The following is a 21,413-nucleotide window of genomic DNA, read 5'->3' on the forward strand; positions in this document are numbered from 1 at the left end:
ACACCACTAATTTTCTTCAGGTAGCTTTAGGTGCACACTGTGCAGAGGACGCACTACACTAACTTATAAATACTACAGCCGCCTGTGGTACTGTACTAATAGGATCAGAAGAACAACACTAATTTTCTTCAGGTAGCTTTAAGTGCACACTGTGCAGAGGACGAACTATAATAACTTGTAAATACTACAGCTGCCTATGGTACTGTACTAATAGGATCAGAAGAACACCACTAATTTTCTTTAAGTAGCTTTAGGTGCGCACTGTGCAGAAGACACACTACACTGACTGTAAATACTGTAGCTGCCTGCCTGTGGTATTAATAGGATCAGAAGAACACCACTAATTTTCTTTAGGTAGCTTTAGGTGCACACTGTGCAGAGGACACAGTGCACTAACTGTAAATACTGTAGCTGCCTGCCTGTGGTATTAATAGGAGCAGAACAGCAGCAATTGTCTCCAGGTAGCTTTAGGTGCACACTGTGCAGAGGACGCACTACACTAATGCCGCATACACACCAGCGGACTTTCCGGCATACTTGGTCCGGCGCACCAGAGTCCGCCGCACAATCCGACCGTATGTAGGCTCCGGTGGACTTTTCCGGCGGACTTTTTCCCAAAAGCCCGCCGGACCTAGATTTGAAACATGTTTTAAATCTTTCCGTCGGACTCAGTTTCTGGCGGAAAGTGCGCTCGTCTGTATGCTGGTCCACTGTAAATGCTGTAGCTGCCTGCCTGTGGTATTAATAGGATCAGAAGAACACCACTATTTTTCTTCAGGTAGCTTTAGGTGCACACTGTGCAGAGGACACAGTACACTAACTGTAAATACTGTAGCTGCCTGCCTGTGGTATTAATAGGAGCAGAACAACAGCAATTGTCTCCAGGTAGCTTTAGGTGCACACTGTGCAGAGTACGCACTACACTAACTGTAAATGCTGTAGCTGCCTGCCTGTGGTATTAATAGGATCAGAAGAACACCACTAATTTTCTTCAGGTAGCTTTAGGTGCACACTATGCAGAGGACACAGTACACTAACTGTAAATACTGTAGCTGCCTGCCTGTGGTATTAATAGGAGCAGAAGAACACCACTAATTTTCTTCAGGTAGCTTTAGGTGCACACTGTGCAGAGGACGCACTTCACTAACTTGTAAATACTACAGCTGCCTGTGGTACTGTACTAATAGGATCAGAAGAACACCACTAATTTTCTTTAAGTAGCTTTAGGTGCACACTGTGCAGAAGACACACTACACTGACTGTAAATACTGTAGCTGCCTGCCTGTGGTATTAATAGGATCAGAAGAACACCACTAATTTTCTTCAGGTAGCTTTAGGTGCACACTGTGCAGAGGACACAGTGCACTAACTGTAAATACTGTAGCTGCCTGCCTGTGGTATTAATAGAAGCAGAATAACAGCAATTGTCTCCAGATAGCTTTAGGTGCACACTGTGCAGAGGATGCACACTAACTGTAAATGCTGTAGCTGCCTGCCTGTGGTATTTAATAGGATCAGAAGAACACCACTAATTTTCTTCAGGTAGCTTTAGGTGCACACTGTGCAGGAGGAAACAGTACACTAACTGTAAATACTGTAGCTGCCTGCCTGTGGTATTAAAAGGAGCAGAACAACAGCAATTGTCCCCAGGCAGCTTTAGGTGCACACTGTGCAGAGGACGCACTACACTAACTGTAAATACTGTAGCTGCCTGCATGTGGTATTAATAGGATCAGAAAAACACCACTAATTTTCTTCAGGTAGCTTTAGGTGCGCACTGTGCAGGGGACGCACTAAACTAACTTGTAAATACTGCAGCTGCCTGCGGTACTGTACTAATAAGATCAGAAGAACACCACTAATTTTCTTCAGGTAGCTTTAGGCGCACACTGTGCAGAGGACGCACTACACCAGGGGTCTCAAACTGGAGGCCCTCCAGCTGTTGCCAAACTACAAGTTCCATGAGGCATTGCAAGGCTGACAATTACAAGCATGACTCCCACAGGCAGAGGCATGATGGGACTTGTAGTTCTGCAACAGATGGAGGGCCGCCAGTTTGAGACCACTGCACTACACTAACTTGTAAATACTGCAGCTACCTGCGGTACTGTACTAGGATCAGAAGAACACCACTAATTTTCTTCAAGTAGCTTTCCTTTGTAGTGCATCCTTTGCAGAGGATGCACTACACTAACTTGTAAATATTACAGCTGCCTGTGGTACTGTACAAATAGGATCAGAAGAACACCACCTAATTTTCTCCAGGTAGCTTTAGGTGCAGACTGTGCAGAGGATGCACTACACTAACTGTAAATGCTGTAGCTGCCTGCCTGTGGTATTAATAGGATCAGAAGAACACCACTAATTTTCTTCAGGTAGCTTTAGGTGCACACTGTGCAGAGAACGCACTGCGCTAACTTGTAAATACTGCAGCTGCCTGCGCTACAGTACTGATAGGATCAGAAGAACACCACTAATTTTCTTCAGGTAGCTTGAGGTGCACACTGTGCAGAGTACGCACTGAACTAACTTGTAAATACTGCAGCTGCCTGCGGTACTGTACTAATAGGATCAGAAGAACACCACTAATTTTCTTCAAGTAGCTTTAGGTGCACACTGTGCAGAGGACGCACTACACTAACTTGTAAATACTGCAGCTGCCTGCGGTACTGTACTAATAGGATCAGAAGAACACCACTAATTTTCTTCAGGTAGCTTTAGGTGCACACTGTGCAGAGGAAGCACTACACTAACTTGTAAATACTGCAGCTGCCTGCGGTACTGTACTAATAGGATCAGAAGAACACCACTAATTTTCTTCAGGTAGCTTTAGGTGCACACTGTGCAGAGGACGCATTACACTAACTTGTAAATACTACAGCTGCCTGTGGTACTGTACTAATAGGATCAGAAGAACACCACTAATTTTCTTCAGGTAGCTTTAGGTGCACACTGTGCAGAGGAAGCACTACACTAACTTGTAAATACTACAGCTGCCTGCGGTACTGTACTAATAGGATCAGAAGAACACCACTAATTTTCTTCAGGTAGCTTTAGGTGCACACTGTGCAGAGGACGCATTACACTAACTTGTAAATACTACAGCTGCCTGTGGTACTGTACAAATAGGATCAGAAGAACACCACTAATTTTGTTTAGGTAGCTTTAGGTGCACACTGTGCAGAGGACGCACTAAACTAACTTGTAAATACTACAGCTACCTGTGGTACTGCACTAATAGGATCAAAAGAACACCACTAACTTTCTTCAGGTAGCTTTAGGTGCACACTGTGCAGAGGACGCACTACACTAACTTGTAAATACTGCAGCTGCCTGCGGTACTGTACTAATAGGATCAGAAGAACACCACTAATTTTCTTCAGGTAGCTTTAGGTGCACACTGTGCAGAGGAAGCACTACACTAACTTGTAAATACTACAGCTGCCTGCGGTACTGTACTAATAGGATCAGAAGAACACCACTAATTTTCTTCAGGTAGCTTTAGGTGCACACTGTGCAGAGGACGCATTACACTAACTTGTAAATACTACAGCTGCCTGTGGTACTGTACTAATAGGATCAGAAGAACACCACTAATTTTCTTCAGGTAGCTTTAGGTGCACACTGTGTAGAGGACGCACTACACTAACTTGTAAATACTGCAGCTGCCTGCAGTACTGTACTAATAGGATCAGAAGAACACCACTCATTTTCTTCAGGTAGCTTTAGGTGCACACTGTGCAGAGGATGCACTACACTAACTTGTAAATACTACAGCTGCCTGTGGTACTGTACAAATAGGATCAGAAGAACACCACTAATATTCTTCAGGTAGCTTTAGGTGCACATTGTGCAGAGAATGCACTACTCTAACTTGTAAATACTGCAGCTGCCTGCGGTACTGTACTAATAGGATCAGAAGAACACCACTAATTTTGTTTAGGTAGCTTTAGGTGCACACTGTGCAGAGGACGCACTAAACTAACTTGTAAATACTGCAGATGCCTGCGGTACTGTACTAATAGGATCAGAAGAACACCACTAATTTTCTTCAGGTAGCTTTAGGTGCACACTGTGCAGAGGACGCACTACACTAACTTGTAAATACTACAGCTGCCTGCGGTACTGTACTAATAGGATCAGAAGAACACTAATTTTCTTGAGGTAGCTTTAGGTGCACACTGTGCAGAGGACGCACTACACTAACTGTAAATACTGTAGCTAATAGGACTAATAGGATCAGAAGAACACCAGCAATTTTCTTCAGGTAGCTGTAAATACTGTAAAAACACCTGCCTGCTTGTCAGTAGTAGGAAGAGAATAACAGGAACGGATCTAGGTAAACTGAATACAGTGTATATATATATATATATATATATATATATATATATATATATATATATACACAATACACTGTAAGTGCAGCTAACTGACTCACCTGCCTACTCTATCTAACTTAAATCAAATGACACTGTCTCTCTGTCTATGTATCTCTCTCTCAACGCCAGAACACACTACACAGGGCCGCCGTGTAGGCGGCCTTATATAGTGTGGGGCGTGTACTAAACCCCCTGAGCCATAATTGGCCAAAGCCACCCTGGCTTTGGCCAATTACGGCTCTCTGTACATATGGCACTGTGATTGGCCAAGCATGCGGGTCATAGTGCATGCTTGGCCAATCATCAGCTAGCAATGCACTGCGATGCTGCAGTGAATTATGGGCCATGACGCGCCACTCGAATTTGGCGTGAACGGCCCATATCGTTGGGAATTCGGCGAACGACCTAACAGGCAATGTACGAGTCGAACATGCGTTGGATTCGAAAAACGAAGCTTATCCCTAGCTACCACATACCTGCATCTGCAGTACCCAGCACAGGCAACCTAACTGCATCTGCAGCATCCCTGCATCCACAAGTGCCTGCATCCACAGCCACCAACCACAGCTCCACTACTACTGCTGGCTGCTACAAGTGTGCCCCTGCTACGGAGAACACCACAGGCACTCCTACCCCACCGTGCTCTCGCGGCCTGTGTTGCAAACTCAGTGGCCCTTGAACCGGAGCTGTACGAGAGGCCTTCCTCTGCTCGTCAAGCTTTACCTTAAAGTACGTGACACCGCCAAGGCAACAAAGGAGTGGCTCAAAAAGAAGCACATTAAGGTCATGGAGTGTCCTGGTCTGTCTCCAGGCCCTAATCCTATAGAAAATTTATGGAGGGAGCTGAAACTTCGAATTGCTAAAAGACAGCCAAGAAACCTTAGGTATTTAGAGAAGATCTGTAAAGAACAGTGAACCAAAACCCCTCCTGAGATGTGTGCAAACCTGGTCACCAACTACAAGAAACGTCTTACCTCTGTGCTTGCCAACAAGGGTTTCTCCACCAAGTACTAAGTCATGTTTTGCTTGGAGATCAAATATTTTTTTAACAGTAGGTCAAATACTTATTTTAATTACTGAACTGCAACTTAATTTATAACATTTGTTTTATGTGTTTTTTTCTGGATTTTTGGTTGATATTCTGTCTCTATCATTTAAAATACACCTATGATAACAATTATAGACCCTTTATTTCTTTGCAAGTGAGCAAACTTACAAAATCAAATAATTATTTTCACACTATATATATATATATATATATATATATATATATATATATATATATATATATATATATACACTGTATATATATTATCCCTCAAATTGTCCACTCGCCTACTCGCATTATGCGAGTGGAAAATGGGGGCTAACGAGTGTGGGCTGCCTGAGAGCTGGGGGGGGGACTTGGTTGAATAGGAGCTCTTCTCCCAGTGATCACCCAGAGGAAGAGAGAAGAGGATTGGCGGTCGGATCATCAGAGGGCGGAACGTCGCTGTAACAGCTTTCATTTTAATTGCCATGTGTTCCTTGCACTCGCTGTCACACATAGAGCCGCCTCCTGGCCAGGGTACTTTGATAGACAGAACACCCATCCAATCCCGGAACGTGTGACGTATATCAAAGTCCCTGGGCCAGGAGGCGGGGCTGTATGTGACGGCAAACGGTGGGAACACATGGCAATTGAAATGAAAGCTGTTACAGTGATGTTCCTCGGCACTCTGATTATCCAGCCAGCAATCCTCTTCCTCTCCTCTCTTCCCCAGCACAGGTAGGCTGCATTGATGGACACAGCTAGGTTGCATTGATGGACACAGGTAGGCTGCATTGATGGGCACAGGTAGGCAGCATTGATGGACACAGGCTGTATTGATGGACACAGGTAAGCTGTATTGATGGACACAGGTAAGCTGTATTGATGGACACAGGTAGGCTGCATTTATGGACACTGATAGGCTGTATTGATGGACATAGGTAGGCTGCATTGATGAAGACAGGTAGACTGCATTGATGGACACAGGCAGGTTGCATTGATGGACACAGGTAGGCTGCATTGTTGGACACAGGTAGGCTGCATTGTTGGACACAGGTAGGCTGCATTGTTGGACACAGGTGAGTCTGCACTGATGGGCACTCATAAAGTTGTTGTTAATATTTATTTTTACAACTTAATTCTGCATAAAACATTTAAGTGTAATTTCATGAGATAATTTATGAGGGAGTGTTGGGCACAGGTAGGCTGCATTGATGGACACAGGTGAAGCAATATTGATGAACACAGGTAGGCTGCATTGTTGGGCACAGGTGAAGCGGCATTGATGGACACAGGTAGGCTGCATTGTGGGGACAGGTGAAGCAGCATTCAAGGGCACGGGTAGGCTACATTGTTGTGCACAGGTGAAGCAGAATTGATGGACACAGGTAGGCTGCATTGTTGGGCACAGATGAAGCAGCATTCATGGGCACAGGTAGGCTACATTGTTGGGCACAGGTGAAGCGGCATTGAAAGACACAGGTAGGCTGCATTGTTGGGCACAGGTGAAGCAGCATTGATGGACACAGGTAGGCTGCATTGTTGGGTACAGGTGAAGCAGCATTGATGGACACAGGTAGGCTGCATTGTTGGGCACAGGTGAGGCTGCACTGATGGGCACTCATAAAGTTGTTGTTAATATTTATTTGTACAACTTAATTCTGCATAAAACATTTAAGTGTCATTTCATGAGATAATTTATGAGGAAGTGTTTAGGGGCAGAATTAGGGGCAGGGTAGGGGTTGTGTGGGGCAACTGGTGGCGAGTAACCCTTGAGGTCTGGCACGGGTAGGATGCATTGATGGACACAGGTGAAGCAATATCGATGGACACAGGTAGGCTGCATGATGGACACAGGTAGGCTGCATTGTTGGGCACAGGTGAGGCTGCATTGATGGACACAGGTAGGCTGCATTGTTGGGCACAGGTGAACAGGCATTGATACACACAAGTAGGCTGCATTGTTGAGCACAGGTGAAGCAGCATTGATGGACGCAGGTAGGCTGCATTGTTGGGCACAGGTGAAGCAGCATTGATGGACACAGGTAGGCTGCATTGTTGGGCAGAGGTAAAGTGCTATTGATGGACACAGGTAGGCTGCATTGTTTGGCAGAGGTAGGCTACATTGTTGGGCACAGGTGAAGCGGCATGGATAGACACAGGTAGGCTGCATTGTTGGGTACAGATGAAGCGGCATTGATGGATACAGGTAGGCTGCATTGTTGGGCACAGGTAAAGCAGCATTGATGGATAAAGGTAGGCTGCATTGTTGGGCACAGGTGAGGCTGCACTGATGGGCACTCATAAGGTTGTTAATATTTATTTTTACAACTGAATTCTGCACAAAACATTTAAGTGTAATTACATGAGATAATTTATGAGGGCATGTTTAAAGGCGGAATTAGGGGCAGGATAGGGGTTGTGTGGGGTTACTGGTGGCGAGTAACCCTTGAGGCCTGGCTAGCATCTCAGGACTTGAAATTATGAGCCTAGTATATATAGATAGATACTTTATATGCTACAGTAACAATCTTTATATATAAATATAGATGTAAAATTATTTAATGGTATTCAAGCTACGAGAGGCCTTCCTCTGCAGAAAATAGACAAAGATCGTCCTAATGTGTGACTGCAAGCTGAAGACTTTGGCTTATAATGAATAATTGTTCCTTCATGAGATGGGATCAATATACTGTATGTGATCATGAGACTGGTAGGCCAAGTGACAGCACATGACCTGCTAGAGGGTTTTTTTGCTCATTAATTCTGTAACACATTAGCTGGAACCTAAGGCTCATCAACACTTTCCTACTATTGATGCAGTTTCAGTAGCACATGAAATGTCTTAATCAATTCAGCAATGAGTAAAAGTGATAAAGCAAGAACAACATTGAACTGTTGAATAGTTGGTTCTGGATTGACAGCCCACTTTTGACTGAGATGAAATCTAGTTGAATTTTAAACATGCCACCCAACCTGGGTCATGTTAACATATGCAAAAACTGCCCCCAAGGTTGGAGGCAGGGCTGCATTTCCCCACAATAGCACAGCATGTGCCAACAGGAGAATGGTAAGGTTTCAGGGCCAAGCCTAAAAATGTGCTGTTAACATTTTGTGCCTAAATTCAACAAAACAATAGTAGGGGGGAGGGAGTGCAAGGGATGCTGAGAGGAGTCAAAATACTTTTTAATGTTCAGTGAATATGACTCCATCGCTTCTTGCACTTACTTGGTACAGTTAAAAAGTAATAATATATATAAAGCAGACCACAAGCTGCATTCAGTATTGCATTCTAGCACTAGTTTGGTATTACAATAATAAAATTATACAAGTCCTAAACGTGGGGGTACCTGTTTACGTGGAGCACGCTCATCAATGCCTGGGACTAGGGATGAACCGAACACCCCTCGGTTCAGTTCGCATCCAGAACATCCGAACGGACCGAAAGTTCGTGCAAACATTCGAACACTGTTAAAGTTTATGGGACTCGAACATGAGAAATCAAAAGTGCGAATTTTAAAGGCTAAAATGCAAGTTATTGTCCTGAAAAGGGTTTGGGGACCCGGGTCCTGCCCCAGGGGACATGTATCAATGCAAAAGAAAGTTTCAAAAAAATGACCCTTTTTCGGGAGCAGTGATTTTAATGATGCTTAAAGTAAAAGAATAAAAGTGAAATATTCCTTTAAATATCGTACCTGGGGGGTGTCTATAGTAAGCCTGTAAAGTGGCCCGTGTTTCCCGTGTTTAGAACAGTTCCTGCACAAAATAAAGGAATAAAAATCATTTAAAACTGCTTGCGGCTGTAATGTAATGTCGGGTCCCCGCAATATGGATGAAAATTATTGAGAAAAACGGCATGGGTAACCCCCCAGCCCATTACCAGGCCCTTAGGGTCTTGTATGGATATTAAGGGTAACCCTGCACCCAAATTAAAAAAAGAAAAGGCGTGCGGCCCCCAGGCTCTATATACTCTGAACAGCAGTATACAGGCGGTCCCCGGGTTACAAACAAGATAGGGACTGTAGGTTTGTTCTTAAGTTGAATCTGTTTGTAATTTGGAACAGGTACGTTTTTAAGTGTAGCAGCAGCTAAAAAGTCTATTTTTAAGGTTTTTGGATAACATAGGGAAGGGTTATCATCACCCCTGTAACATTTGTTTTGCTGTCTGTGCCCCTGTTCAGAAGATTTCACCTCACTTTCTGTCCCAATGACAATTTTTGAATTGAAAATTTGGGGTTTTTAGGGAAACAAGGATTGGTGATAAAGCATCAGTGGAGACACCTTTTTTCCCATATTAACTCTTACAGGAGAGAATTTCCCTTCCTAGGGGTAGATTTCCTCTCACTTCCTGTTGTCTCCCTCCGTTTGTAAGTAGGATGTTTGAAAGTAGGGGACCGCCTGTATATACCATATGGCCTGCCCTATATACTCTGCAGAAATTTGGGCCTTAGGTGTTGGTGGTACCAGAACATTGTAAGCCCTGACAGTTACTCTTTGTGGGCGCTGGAACGGGCCCTGCTGTGAAATATTATATCAAGAATTGTAATTACATGCCCCTGTTGAACAGGGGCAGAAAAATTTGGCCTTTGGTGGTGGTAGTGCCACAACACTGTAAGCCCTCACACTTACTCTTAGTGGGCACTGGAACGGGCCCTGCTGTGAAATATTATATCAAGAATTGTAATTACATGCCCCTGTTGAACAGGGGCAGAAAAATGTGGCCTTTGGTGGTGGTGCCACAACACTGTAAGTCCTCACACTTACTGTTAGTGGGCACTAGAACGGGCCCTGCTGTGAAATATTATATCAAGAATTGTAATTACATGCCCCTGTTGAACAGGGTCAGAAAAATTGGGCCTTTGGTGACTGATTCATTTTTGTGAAGGTGAGCCGATCAACTGAGTCTGTGGACATGCGCACTCTGTGATCGGTTACAAAGCCTCCAGCAGCACTGAATGTGCGTTCAGATAGAACGCTGGATGCAGGACAGGCCAGTAGCTCAATTGCATACTGTGCAAGCTGTGGCCAGTGATCCATCCTCAAGACCCAGTAACCCAGTGGATTTTCGGTTGGAAAGGTCTCCAAGTCTAATCTTGCCCCTAGGTATTCCTGCACCATGTAAATCAAACGCTGGCGTTGGTTGCTGGAACCGATCAGACCTTGGGGCTACGGCCACCTTCTCCACCGCTCCTTCTGTGACTGACCAAAGCCTCAGCAACACGTTATCCAGGAGGACCAGGAAATTGCAACCTCCCAGGCTCTGGAAATGCATTGCACAAACCTTTCTGCAAGGCCTCCCGAAGATGTTTCATCCTCTGCTCCCTCTGCGAAGGCTGGATAAGTTCCGCAACCTTATCCTTGTAACGTGGATCAAGAAGGGTTGCCAGCCAGTACTGATCCCTCTCCTTGATACCACGAATCCGATGGTCTTTTCGCAGGCTTTGCAGGATCGGGAGGCCATGCAGCGTAGGTTTGCTGAGGCATTCGGTCCGGAGTCCTCTGGGTCACTAAGGACGACATGATCCGCAGCCACCTCCTCCCAGCCACGTACAAGTCCATGGGTTTCTGGGGACTGAAAATGATACCTTGAAGACTGCTGCTGATGCTGAGTGCCAGACTCCACCTCCATGCTGACAAAATCCTCCTCCTCCTCCTCCTCTTCCTGTGTGATAGGCGGTCCTGCAGGAATACTGTCTGGATAAAGGGGGCCTTGAGAGGTAAGGAAGTCCTCCTTTTCTTCCCTCTGTTCTGCCTCAAGTGCCCTGTCCATTATTCAATGCAGCGTGTGCTCCAACAGGAAGACAAGAGGGACAGTATCACTGATGCATGCACTGTCACTGCTCACCATCCTCATGGCCTCCTCAAATGGTGACAGGACAGTGCATGCATCCTTGATCATTAGCCACTGGCGTGGCAAAAAAAAGTCAAGCTCCCCTGACCCTACTCGCACAGGTACTCATTGATGGCCCTCTGCTGTGTGTGCAGCCACTGCAGCATTGCCAACGTTGAGTTCCACCTGGTGGGCATGTCATAGATGAGGCTGTTCTTGGGCAGGTTGCATACCTTTTGAAGGTCATTCAGCCAAGCACTGGCATTATATGACCGGCGGAAATGCCCACAGACTTTCCTGGCCTGCCTCAGGAGATCTTGTAAGACCTGCACAAGAACTGCTGCACCACCAAATTAAGGACGTGAGCCAAACAGGGAACATGGGTCAAGTGTCCCTGTCAGAGAGCGGAGAGGAGGTTGGTGCCATTGTTGCAAACCACCATTCCTGCTCTAAGCTGGCGTGGCATCAACCACCTCTGAACCTGTCCCTGCAGAGCTGCCAGAATCTCTGCCCCAGTGTGTCTCCTGTCCCCTAAGCAGACCAACTCAAGCACCTCATGGCATCTTTTTGCCTGAGTGCTTGTGTAGCCCCTAGAACGCCTACGCAACACCGCTGGTTCAGAGGACAAATCTGCAGAGGAAGAGGCCATAGAGGAAGAAGAAGAGGAGGGGGTGGAGGAGAGAGGTGTGGCAGAATTACCACTACCAGCATTTTGGAGGCGTGGTGGTGGAACAAGCTCCAACATTACTGCACCCTATCCTGCATCCTTCCCAGCTGCCAGCAGGGTTACCCAGTGCACCGTGAAAGAAAGGTAACGTCCCTGTCCATGCCTGCTGGACCATGAGTCAGCAGTAATATGCACCTTACCACTGACCGCCCTGTCCAACGAGGTCAAGACATTGCCTACCACATGCCGGTAGAGAGCTGGAATGGCCTTCTGAGAAAAAAAATGGCATTTGGAAACCTGCCATTGAGGCACCGCACATTCCACAAATTCTCGAAAGAGGGCAGAGTCTACCAATTTAAAAGGCAGCAGTTGGAGTGCTAGAAATTTAGCCAAACTAGCATTCAGCCGCTGAGCATGTGGATGGCTGGGACCGAATTTCTTTCGACAGTTTAGCAACTGGGGTAGAGAAATTTGCCTGCTACAATCGGATTTGGGTGTACCGCTATCAGATTGCCCGCAAGTGCTTGGGACACCTAATTCTACACCTTCATTCCTCTCAGTGCAGGTCTCTGAGAGGACTGAAGGTATAGTGGGGTTGGAAACCCCAGCTGATGAGGAGCAAGGAGAGGTCCGCCTTGTTCTTTGGTGTGGGTCTTTTAAGTACTGTTGCCAATGGACTGCATGGGAGCTTGACATATGTCTGGTCAAGCATGTGGTGCCCAAGCGGCTGCTGTTTTGGTTACGCTTGATACGCTTCAGACATATGTTGCAAACAGCAACGGTGTGATCTGCTGTCTCAAAAAAGGCCCACACCAAAGAACTTTTGAAAAAATGCACGAAATCAGCAGTGCCCTGCACATGCAAAGCTCTGCGGTGTGATGCAGTCGGTTGGCTGTCCTTAAGCAGCCCCTGGAGGGCATCCTGCCTCGTTGGAGATGTGCCGCCTCCTCCTCCTCTCTTCTATCAGGCACCCACGTAGAGTCAGTGATCTCATCATCCCCTCCCTCCTCGCCACTGGAGCAAACCTGGCAGTATGCTGCAGCTGGGGGAACATGACTGCCAGTTTCTTGTCCTTCTTGGGCACCCCCTCTCTCTGGGCTCACGTTACTGCCTTCATCCTCAACCTTAGTACCATCATCGGAGCCTTCAAAATGCTGCGCATCCTCCTGCAGCATGTACCCGACACTGTGGTCGAACAGTTCGGGGGACTCTTCAGGACATGATGGTGGGGCTAGGGAAGGAGTGACTGATGCCATTGAGCCGATGGAATAGGCCGCTTTGGCAGCTGCATTGGCAGCCAAACTTGTCTTAGCCTGGGTGACAGAGGATGAGGACGGCTTTGTGATCCACCCTACCAACTCTTCTGCAAGTTGTGGCTCAACATGGCCAGCTGTAGAAAAAAAGGACAAGCGTGCCCCACAGCCACGTTCTGAGGATGCACCGTGTCCACGACCAGCACTGTTGGCTGTAGACAACAGAGCCTGCTTGCCCTCTTTTAGTAGCCTGTGAGTGGCTGCCTTTCCTTGGTGGCCTTCCAGACATGTTAAAAAATTGGATTAGCAAAACACCACCTGAAGTTTACTAGAAAAATTACACCAAGAATGGCCTGCAATGAGGTATAGGCTTGGCTAGACTAGAATGCAGTGGATATATATGTAGGAGACTGTATATATATCTTTATGCACTGAAGATCACTGAATCACCTGCCTGGCCTGCCTGCCTGAAAGTGTCTTTGAATATGTACACCAGGAATGGCCTGTAGTCAGGTATAGGCTTGGGTAGACTAGAATGCAGTGGATATATATGTAGGAGACTGTATATATATCTTTATGCACTGCAGATCACTGAATCACCTGCCTGGCCTGCCTGCCTGAAAGCGTCTTTGAATACGTACACCAGGATTGGCATATAATCAGGTATAGGCTTGGCTAGACTAGAATGCAGTGGATATATATGTAGGAGACAGTATATACCAGGAACTACGTGCAGTCAGATATAGGCTTGGCTAGACTAGAATGCAGTGGATATATATGTAGGAGGCGGTATATATATTTTATGCACTGCAGATCACTGAATAACCTGCCTGGCCTTCCTGCCAGGAACGGTCTGCAGTGAGATCTAGCTAAACTGGATACAGTGTATATGTATATATATATATATATATATATATATATATATATATATATATATATATATATACGAAGCCAGGATGTATATATGTACTAAATACACTGCAGCTAACTGAATCAACTGCCTGCCTGAAGTATATTAGAAACAGTACACCAGGAACGGTCTGCAGTGAGATCTAGCTAAAATGTATGCAGTGGATATATATATATACCAGTCTCACTGTATATATATATATATATATATATATATATATATATATATATATATATATATATATATATATATATATATATATATTAAATACACTGCAGCTAACTGAATCAACTACCTGCCTGAAGTATATTAGATACAGTACAGCAGGAACGGTCTGCAGTGAGATCTAGCTAACTGAATAAACTGCCTGCTCAAAGTAAATTAAATGACACTCTCTCTCGCTCTCTCTATCTCGCTCTCCGCCAGCAACACACTACACAAGGCCGACGTGCAGGCGGCCTTATATAGTGTGGGGCATGGACCCTGCCTTTGGCCAAATATGGCACTCTTTGCCGACGGTGCTGTGATTGGCCAAAGCATGCAGGTCATAGTGCATGCTTGGCCAGTCATCAGCCAGCAATGCACTGCGATTACGCAGTGCATTATGGGGCGTAATACACCTCTGGAAATACACCTCTGGAACGATCGAACAGCCGATGTTCGACTCGAACTCATGTTCGACTCGAACTCGAAGCTCATCCCTACTTGGAATCAGGCAGGGACCATGTTCATGTGAGAATCAAACATTATGGTGGTCCCCCAGCTTAGAGATGAGCTTTACACAGTCTGCAGTAATTATTTACACAGAGTCCCTCTGTAAAAGTGCTGTCCCGTGCCACTACACACTTGTATGTTGCATTTAGGAGGGACTCAGCAGAGCCCGTACCTTCTCCACCAATCCAGCGTACCTCCACCACCTCACTCCCAGTGACAGAATGAGACCCCGAGTGCACTTAGAAGGGACCTTGTTAACTCCTTCTCTCCCATACCATGTAGCCAGGCTTTGAGTCTCCGTAATGTGGGTTCAGTTCAGGTTGCTTTGGGAAACTGACCACCTGAGAGGGAGCCAGATTACCGACCCCTCTCTACCATGGTAACCATCACCTAAACCAGGTACCATGCCTCACGACTGGCTGCAATGTGCCTTACACTCGTTTTTGGTTACCTATAGCAACTGCATGACTTCTCCTGCTTCCTTTGCCCAGTAGTCGTTTTGTAGTGTTTTGCTTCATACCCCACATGTGCTTTAATTATCTTAGTTCCTTCATATGCCAGGAACCTCCATGCACCCCTTTAAATGACTTCAGACCAGACTTAGAACAGATGATGCTAGTTTACTTGAACATTTGAACATTTTGAGGTATAGTTCAACATTCCTGGAACATTTCCTAACTAATTCAACTAGGTGGCCCAGGCATATCTTAACAAGGTAGTAGTCCATTAATGGAATTTCCCAATGCTTGGCGGTTCTCCGGACTCCTAGTGCCTTCCAATGGACTGCAGGCACAGCAGTCCTTCCTGTTGGTAATTTTCAGCAATCATGATGTTTTTCTGAGCGGGCCAAAGCTCCGGAACCCTTGTTTATATCACAGGATGGATAGGCTAGGTCCAAAAAGCCTGGGAACATAGGTACAGAACATTAACCCCTTCCCCAGCCTGGGCCAGCAACTGTTTCAACTGACATTCTGTAGTCAACCTGCCTACTGGTTAAAAGGGTGTGATTATTCCGTTAATTCTAACCTTCATCACCAACATTTACACCTCCAATTGCAAAAGAAAATGTAGGTTATAACACCCAGAATCTTTGCTATAGTGAAAAAAGCACGTTCGTCCTCATTGAAAAGGTTTGATTGCAAAATATTTGGCCATTTCAGCACCTCTATTGCCCAAATATGACATGTCTTTTTAAGAAAATAAGTTTAAAGTTTAATGTAAGTTGTAAAAAATGTACTTAAATACTTCAAAAAGAAATATTAGTATATTCAGTTATGTTTGTAAAAAAAAAGTAAAACCAAGTTCCCATTTACTCATCATGTTTAGATGCAGACGTGGGCCCCTTTAACCTCATTTTCCATAACTCTTTTGGTTCCTGGACACACTTAGGAAGATAAATTCTTCAGCTACCCTCCCAGAACTTTAGAAGGGCCACACCTGATGAGGTAAAGGTAACTGGGTATGTGATCTGCAGCCTGGTGAGTGGCCCTCTACTGTCAAAACCAGCATGCAGGCAGTCAGATAGGATTATGATTATTATTATTCAGGATTTACAAGAGGAATCAGAGGGCCCTGCGTGTTAGAGCTTACAATCTAAAAGGGAGGATCAAGTGATACAAAAGGTAATAACTGTGGGGGATGAGCTGATGGGGAAGGGCGGGTTCACACTACCCACAATAAATAGTTCCATATCCCTGCGGATTGAGATCGCAGCTAGGGAAACAGTGCCTTGTGTTTTAACAATGCAAGGCACTGTTTTCCTTTTTTCTGTCTGTGCTAGTGTGAACCAGTCCTAAAGGTAGATAAAGCAGGAGATAGTTGGACAGATTGGGGTAAGGTGTTCCAGAGGATAGGAGAGGCTCAAGAGAAGTCGTGGAGATGAGTATGGGAGAAGGGGATGAGGGAGCTAGAGAGTAGTATTTCTAATGCCGCGTACACACGACTGGACTTTACGGCATACTTGGTCCTGCGGACCGGAGTGTGGGCTGCAGCGCACTTTTTTTCCCCAAAAGTTCGACGGACCTAGAAATGTTTCAAATCTTTTCGACGGACTCGAGTCCGGTAGAAATGTCCGCTTGTCTGTATGCTAGTCCGACGGACAAAAAACGATGCTAGGGCAACTATTGGCTACTGGCTATGAACTTCCTTGTTTTAGTCCGGTCGTACGTCATCACGTACGAATCCATCAGACTTTGGTTGATGGTGTGTAGGCAAGTCCGTTCATTCGGAAAGTCCGTCATAAAGTCCGTTGAAAAGTCCACAGGACAAAGTCTGCCGTAAAGTCCGGTCGTGTGTAGGAGGTATGTCAATACATAAAGCAGAATTTGAAATAGAGCACACATTAATCTGATTGAGACACAGAGACATTGCTGTGAATAGTCCATGTTTGTGCAGATTTTATAACTTTTTTTGTACTATTCTGTAGTGTTTGCATGCTCTTTGCAATCCTAAACCTGTTTTGTATTGGCACCCGATAGTAAACTGTAAGATACAGTTACTTCCTTTCTGCTCATTTGCCTATTAGGTTAAAAAAACTTTACATTTAATTTTCCCTGAATTCTTGCCTGGTCCCAAAATCCAAGTGAATATATTTTCTCCCTAAACAGATAGGAAAACATTGTTATCTCTTGGAAATAGTAGAATGAAGCTGTATGCCAAGCTCAAGTCTACATCCCTCAATTACCAATAAAGAGAGTAAGAGTGCCTTCTGCAAGTAGCTTGACGAGTTATCTAATAAAGGATAAATAGATTTAATAACAGCCTTTCAGTCTACAGTGCCCATCTGTTTCTATTTTGTTGCTGTTCCCAAGGTAACTAAAAAATAGAAACTTTTAGTCCTTTGGGCTGTTTCTTATGGGATCTAAGCTGAACACGAGGGAGCATACAGCAAAGCATCAACATCCCACAGAGAATTAGAGGAGGTGAGTCTGAGCCCTAATGAAGATAATAAACTACACCGGTGTCTTCCATTACAGATAAGTATATTAAGTCTCACTTCTATTCTAACGTTTTAAATGAAAGCATAAAGAATGCTGTTCAATTGCTCCAATTTGACCATAGACATTAGATGATCATTGCTTGATCCTGGGGATTTTGGAATATCTATTGATATCTTCATACTTCATTAGACACCAGCCTTTCTCAAACTTTTTACCACAGAGAAACCCATATTAATAATAATAACAAATATAATACTCAGTGCAAATTATTTTTTACCACCCCAGTATTAAATATGAAATGAAGCAGTTATAATGGAAAGAAAAGTAATGCAGACAGTGATTATTGTAGTGTCCCATTGTGACCAGTGGAGAAGTGCCCCCTTACATTGGACAGTATAGTGTTCCATTACATTGTTAGTTGCTGGGAGAAGGATTCCTTTTCATTGTTGGTCAGTGTAAAGATTGCCCCATTACACTGGAAATAAATAGAAGGCGTGCCCCCTACATTGGTGTCAGTCGGGAGAATGTCCATTTTGCTGACAGCTAAAATGATTATTGGTGTCACAATGTTTCTTACCCTTGCTAAGTACTTTTTTCACTAAGCAGAGTGACTCCTGCAGCCACACAGGCTCATGGTGGTATGAAAATTCATAGTCAATAGTGTGTGAGGTAGCAGAAGTACTAATAAGCCAGCAATATAACTTCCAACTACTCAAATTTCGACAAAATTCTCAGACCCTCTGTGGATTAGTATAGATGAAATTTGTTTGTCCAAATATCTGTGAGTTGCTGGTGTTTGGAGAGGGGAAGGGAGGTTCTTGAGATTTGAACATCTAAAGTTAAAAAAGGAAAACAATAAATCATAGCTTACTAGTTCTTAGATGTAGTAGATGTAGTTTTAATTTTCAACAAGTACAACAAATATCAGTTCATCTTGTCAGAACTGCAGTGTTGTTGTGACGTCTGTGAGCTGACAAGACAGCATGAACCATGTTATCTTTCTTTTGTAAACTACTAGTCCTAAGGCCTGGTATACACCACTAGTTATGGGCGAACGGTTCAGTCCGAACATGAATTTGGGCCTAACATTGAGCGTTCACCTGTTCAACGAACACCCGAATTGTCAGGGCATGCAACCGCCGAGCGCCCCACAATGCACTGTGCTCCACCCAATCAGGGTACAGAACACTGTCAGAGCCATGATTGGAGAAAGTAATGATGACTGTGCCTAATCATGGCTCATTGCTCATAGACCCACCTCCCTCTATAAAAGGATCCTTCCCACAGCAGCCATTTGCAGTGTGATATTGGAGTGGAGATAGATAGAACAGGGCTCTTTTTATTGCTACTTTCAAGTTAGTGTGCTATAGTGTGCTATTGTGATTCTATTGTGAGTGTTGAGTGTCAGTTTAGTGTGAATATAGTAATAGTGCAGTGTGAGTGTAGTGTAACCATTCATTTTTACTTTAGTGTCAGTTTAGTGTTTCAGGGCAGGTTTACTGCAGTACATTGAGGTGTGTTAGTGCATGTGAACTGCAGTATATTGAGGTACGTTAGTGTACATTTACTGCAGTTTATTGAGGTCCATTAGTGCACGTTTAGTACAGTATATTGAACTGCGTTAGTGCATGTGTACTGCAGTATATTGAACTCCATTGATACATGTTTACTGCAGTATATTGAAGTGTGTTAGTGCATGTTTACTGCAGTATATTGAGGTGCGTTAGTGCACATTCACTGCAGTATATTGAAGTGCCTTAGTGCACTTTTATGACAGTATATTGATGTGCTTTAGTGCACGTTTACTGCAGTATATTGAACTGCGTTTGTGCACTTTGACTGCAGTATATTGAAGTGCCTTAGTGCACTTTTACAGCAGTATTTTGAAGTGCATTAGTGCAGTTTTACTGCAGTATATTGTAGTGTGTCTGTGTAGTGAGTACTCAAGTTAAAGTGCACCAAACACCACCATCCATTGATTAAAGTGCATCCAAATACACATTACATTTCGGTAATAAGCCCCCCCCATCATGTCTGGGAGGCCAACAAGGAGAGGAAGATGTTTCCATGCCACTGTGAGGGGGCCAGCAGGGTATGTGTCCACAGGCAAAGGTGGACGTGGTCCGTCCTCAGGCAGGGCACCATTTCCTCTGTTTAGTGATGTTGCCCATGCTATCCAACAACAGCATGCAGAGGAGGTGGTGGACTGGCATACTAAAGCATCCTCACCCTCATCATCTGTCTGTCAAGCAGAGGCTAGTGTGCACTCCACTGCAGCTGCCAGAGTGGCTTATTCTGCCTCCTTGTCCACAGCTACTCCTGCCAAAGCCCCAGCATCATGCATGCAGAAGTCAGCTGAGTTATTTGAATACAGCATTAGCCACTTACTCCTTGACAATACACAGGCATTACTTGATTCAGATCTTGGTTCTGAGGTGGAGGAAGGTAGAAACATGAGCCTACAGAGAGGGGAGGATACTGGTAAAAAAACAAATTGGCAGTCATGTTCCCCCAGCTGCAGCATATTGACAAGTTGGCTCCAGTGATGAGGATGGAGGGGATGATGAGGTCCCTCATCATCCCCCTGACGTGACTTGGGTGCTAGATAGAGCAGAGAAGGAAAGTGAGGGTGAGGCACAATCGCAACGAGGTAGTCATCATGGAAGAGTAGAGAGCAGCCTCCCTATTCCGTCACATTGTGGAGCTGTTATCTCCCAGCCCAAATCCTACAGTTCAGCTGTCTGGGACATTTTTAGCACATGTGCAGCCGATTGCACTGTTGTGATTTGTAAACTTTGCCTCAAGTAGATCAAGCGTGGCAAAAATACCAGCCATTTGTGTACCACATGCTTCACAAGGCATTTAACCTCCCACCACTCAAGCCTGTTGGTAAGAGCACCTAAAAGCCACATAAAAGGGACGCAATTCTGCTTCTCCTCACTCCTTACCTTTCTGTCTGGTGGATTCTGCTCCCTTCCGTGATTTCGCAGAATGTGCTGTACCACAATGGCAGGTTCCCAGACACTATTTCTTTGCACGTAAAGTCATTCCAGCTCTGTACCATCACAATGAAGGCAATGTTGTGGCACTGTTGGGCAAGGCAGTCAGCCGCACAGTCCACATTACTGCTGACATGCGGTCCAGCAAGCATGGTCATGGACACTATATTTAGTTCACAGCACACTGGGTAACTCTGCTTACATCTCATAAGGATGTAGGACAGGGCTCAGTGCTGCAGCTTGTTTTGCCGCCACGTCTACATACAGCTGGTGGGGATGATGCAAGTTTTGTCAGCTCCACCCCCTCCTCCTCCTCCTCCTCCATGCCCTCCTCTGCTGAATTGTCCTATGAACCACCAGTACCCCCTAAGCGTTCAAGGAGCTATTCAATGAGTCAGGCTAAAATTTGCCATGCAGTGCTTCAGCTGGTCTGTCTAGGGGGCAGCAGCCACACTGGAGCAGGGATTCTTTCAGCTCTGCAGGGGCGGGCCCAGAGGTGGTTCACACCATGCCAGCTGGAGCCAGAAATGGTGGTATACAATAATGGCACTAACCTCCTGTCCACCCTTAGACAGAGAAAGTTGACACGTCCTCAGTTTGGTGGTACAGCATTTCTAAAGTTGGTACCCAGGGTTGGGAGATCTGCTAAAGCAGGCCAGAAAAGTCTGTAGCCATTTCAGGCGGTCATACAC

Source organism: Aquarana catesbeiana, linkage group LG05 (genome assembly GCF_042186555.1).
Source record: "Aquarana catesbeiana isolate 2022-GZ linkage group LG05, ASM4218655v1, whole genome shotgun sequence".
In the NCBI taxonomy this organism is placed as follows: domain Eukaryota; kingdom Metazoa; phylum Chordata; class Amphibia; order Anura; family Ranidae; genus Aquarana; species Aquarana catesbeiana.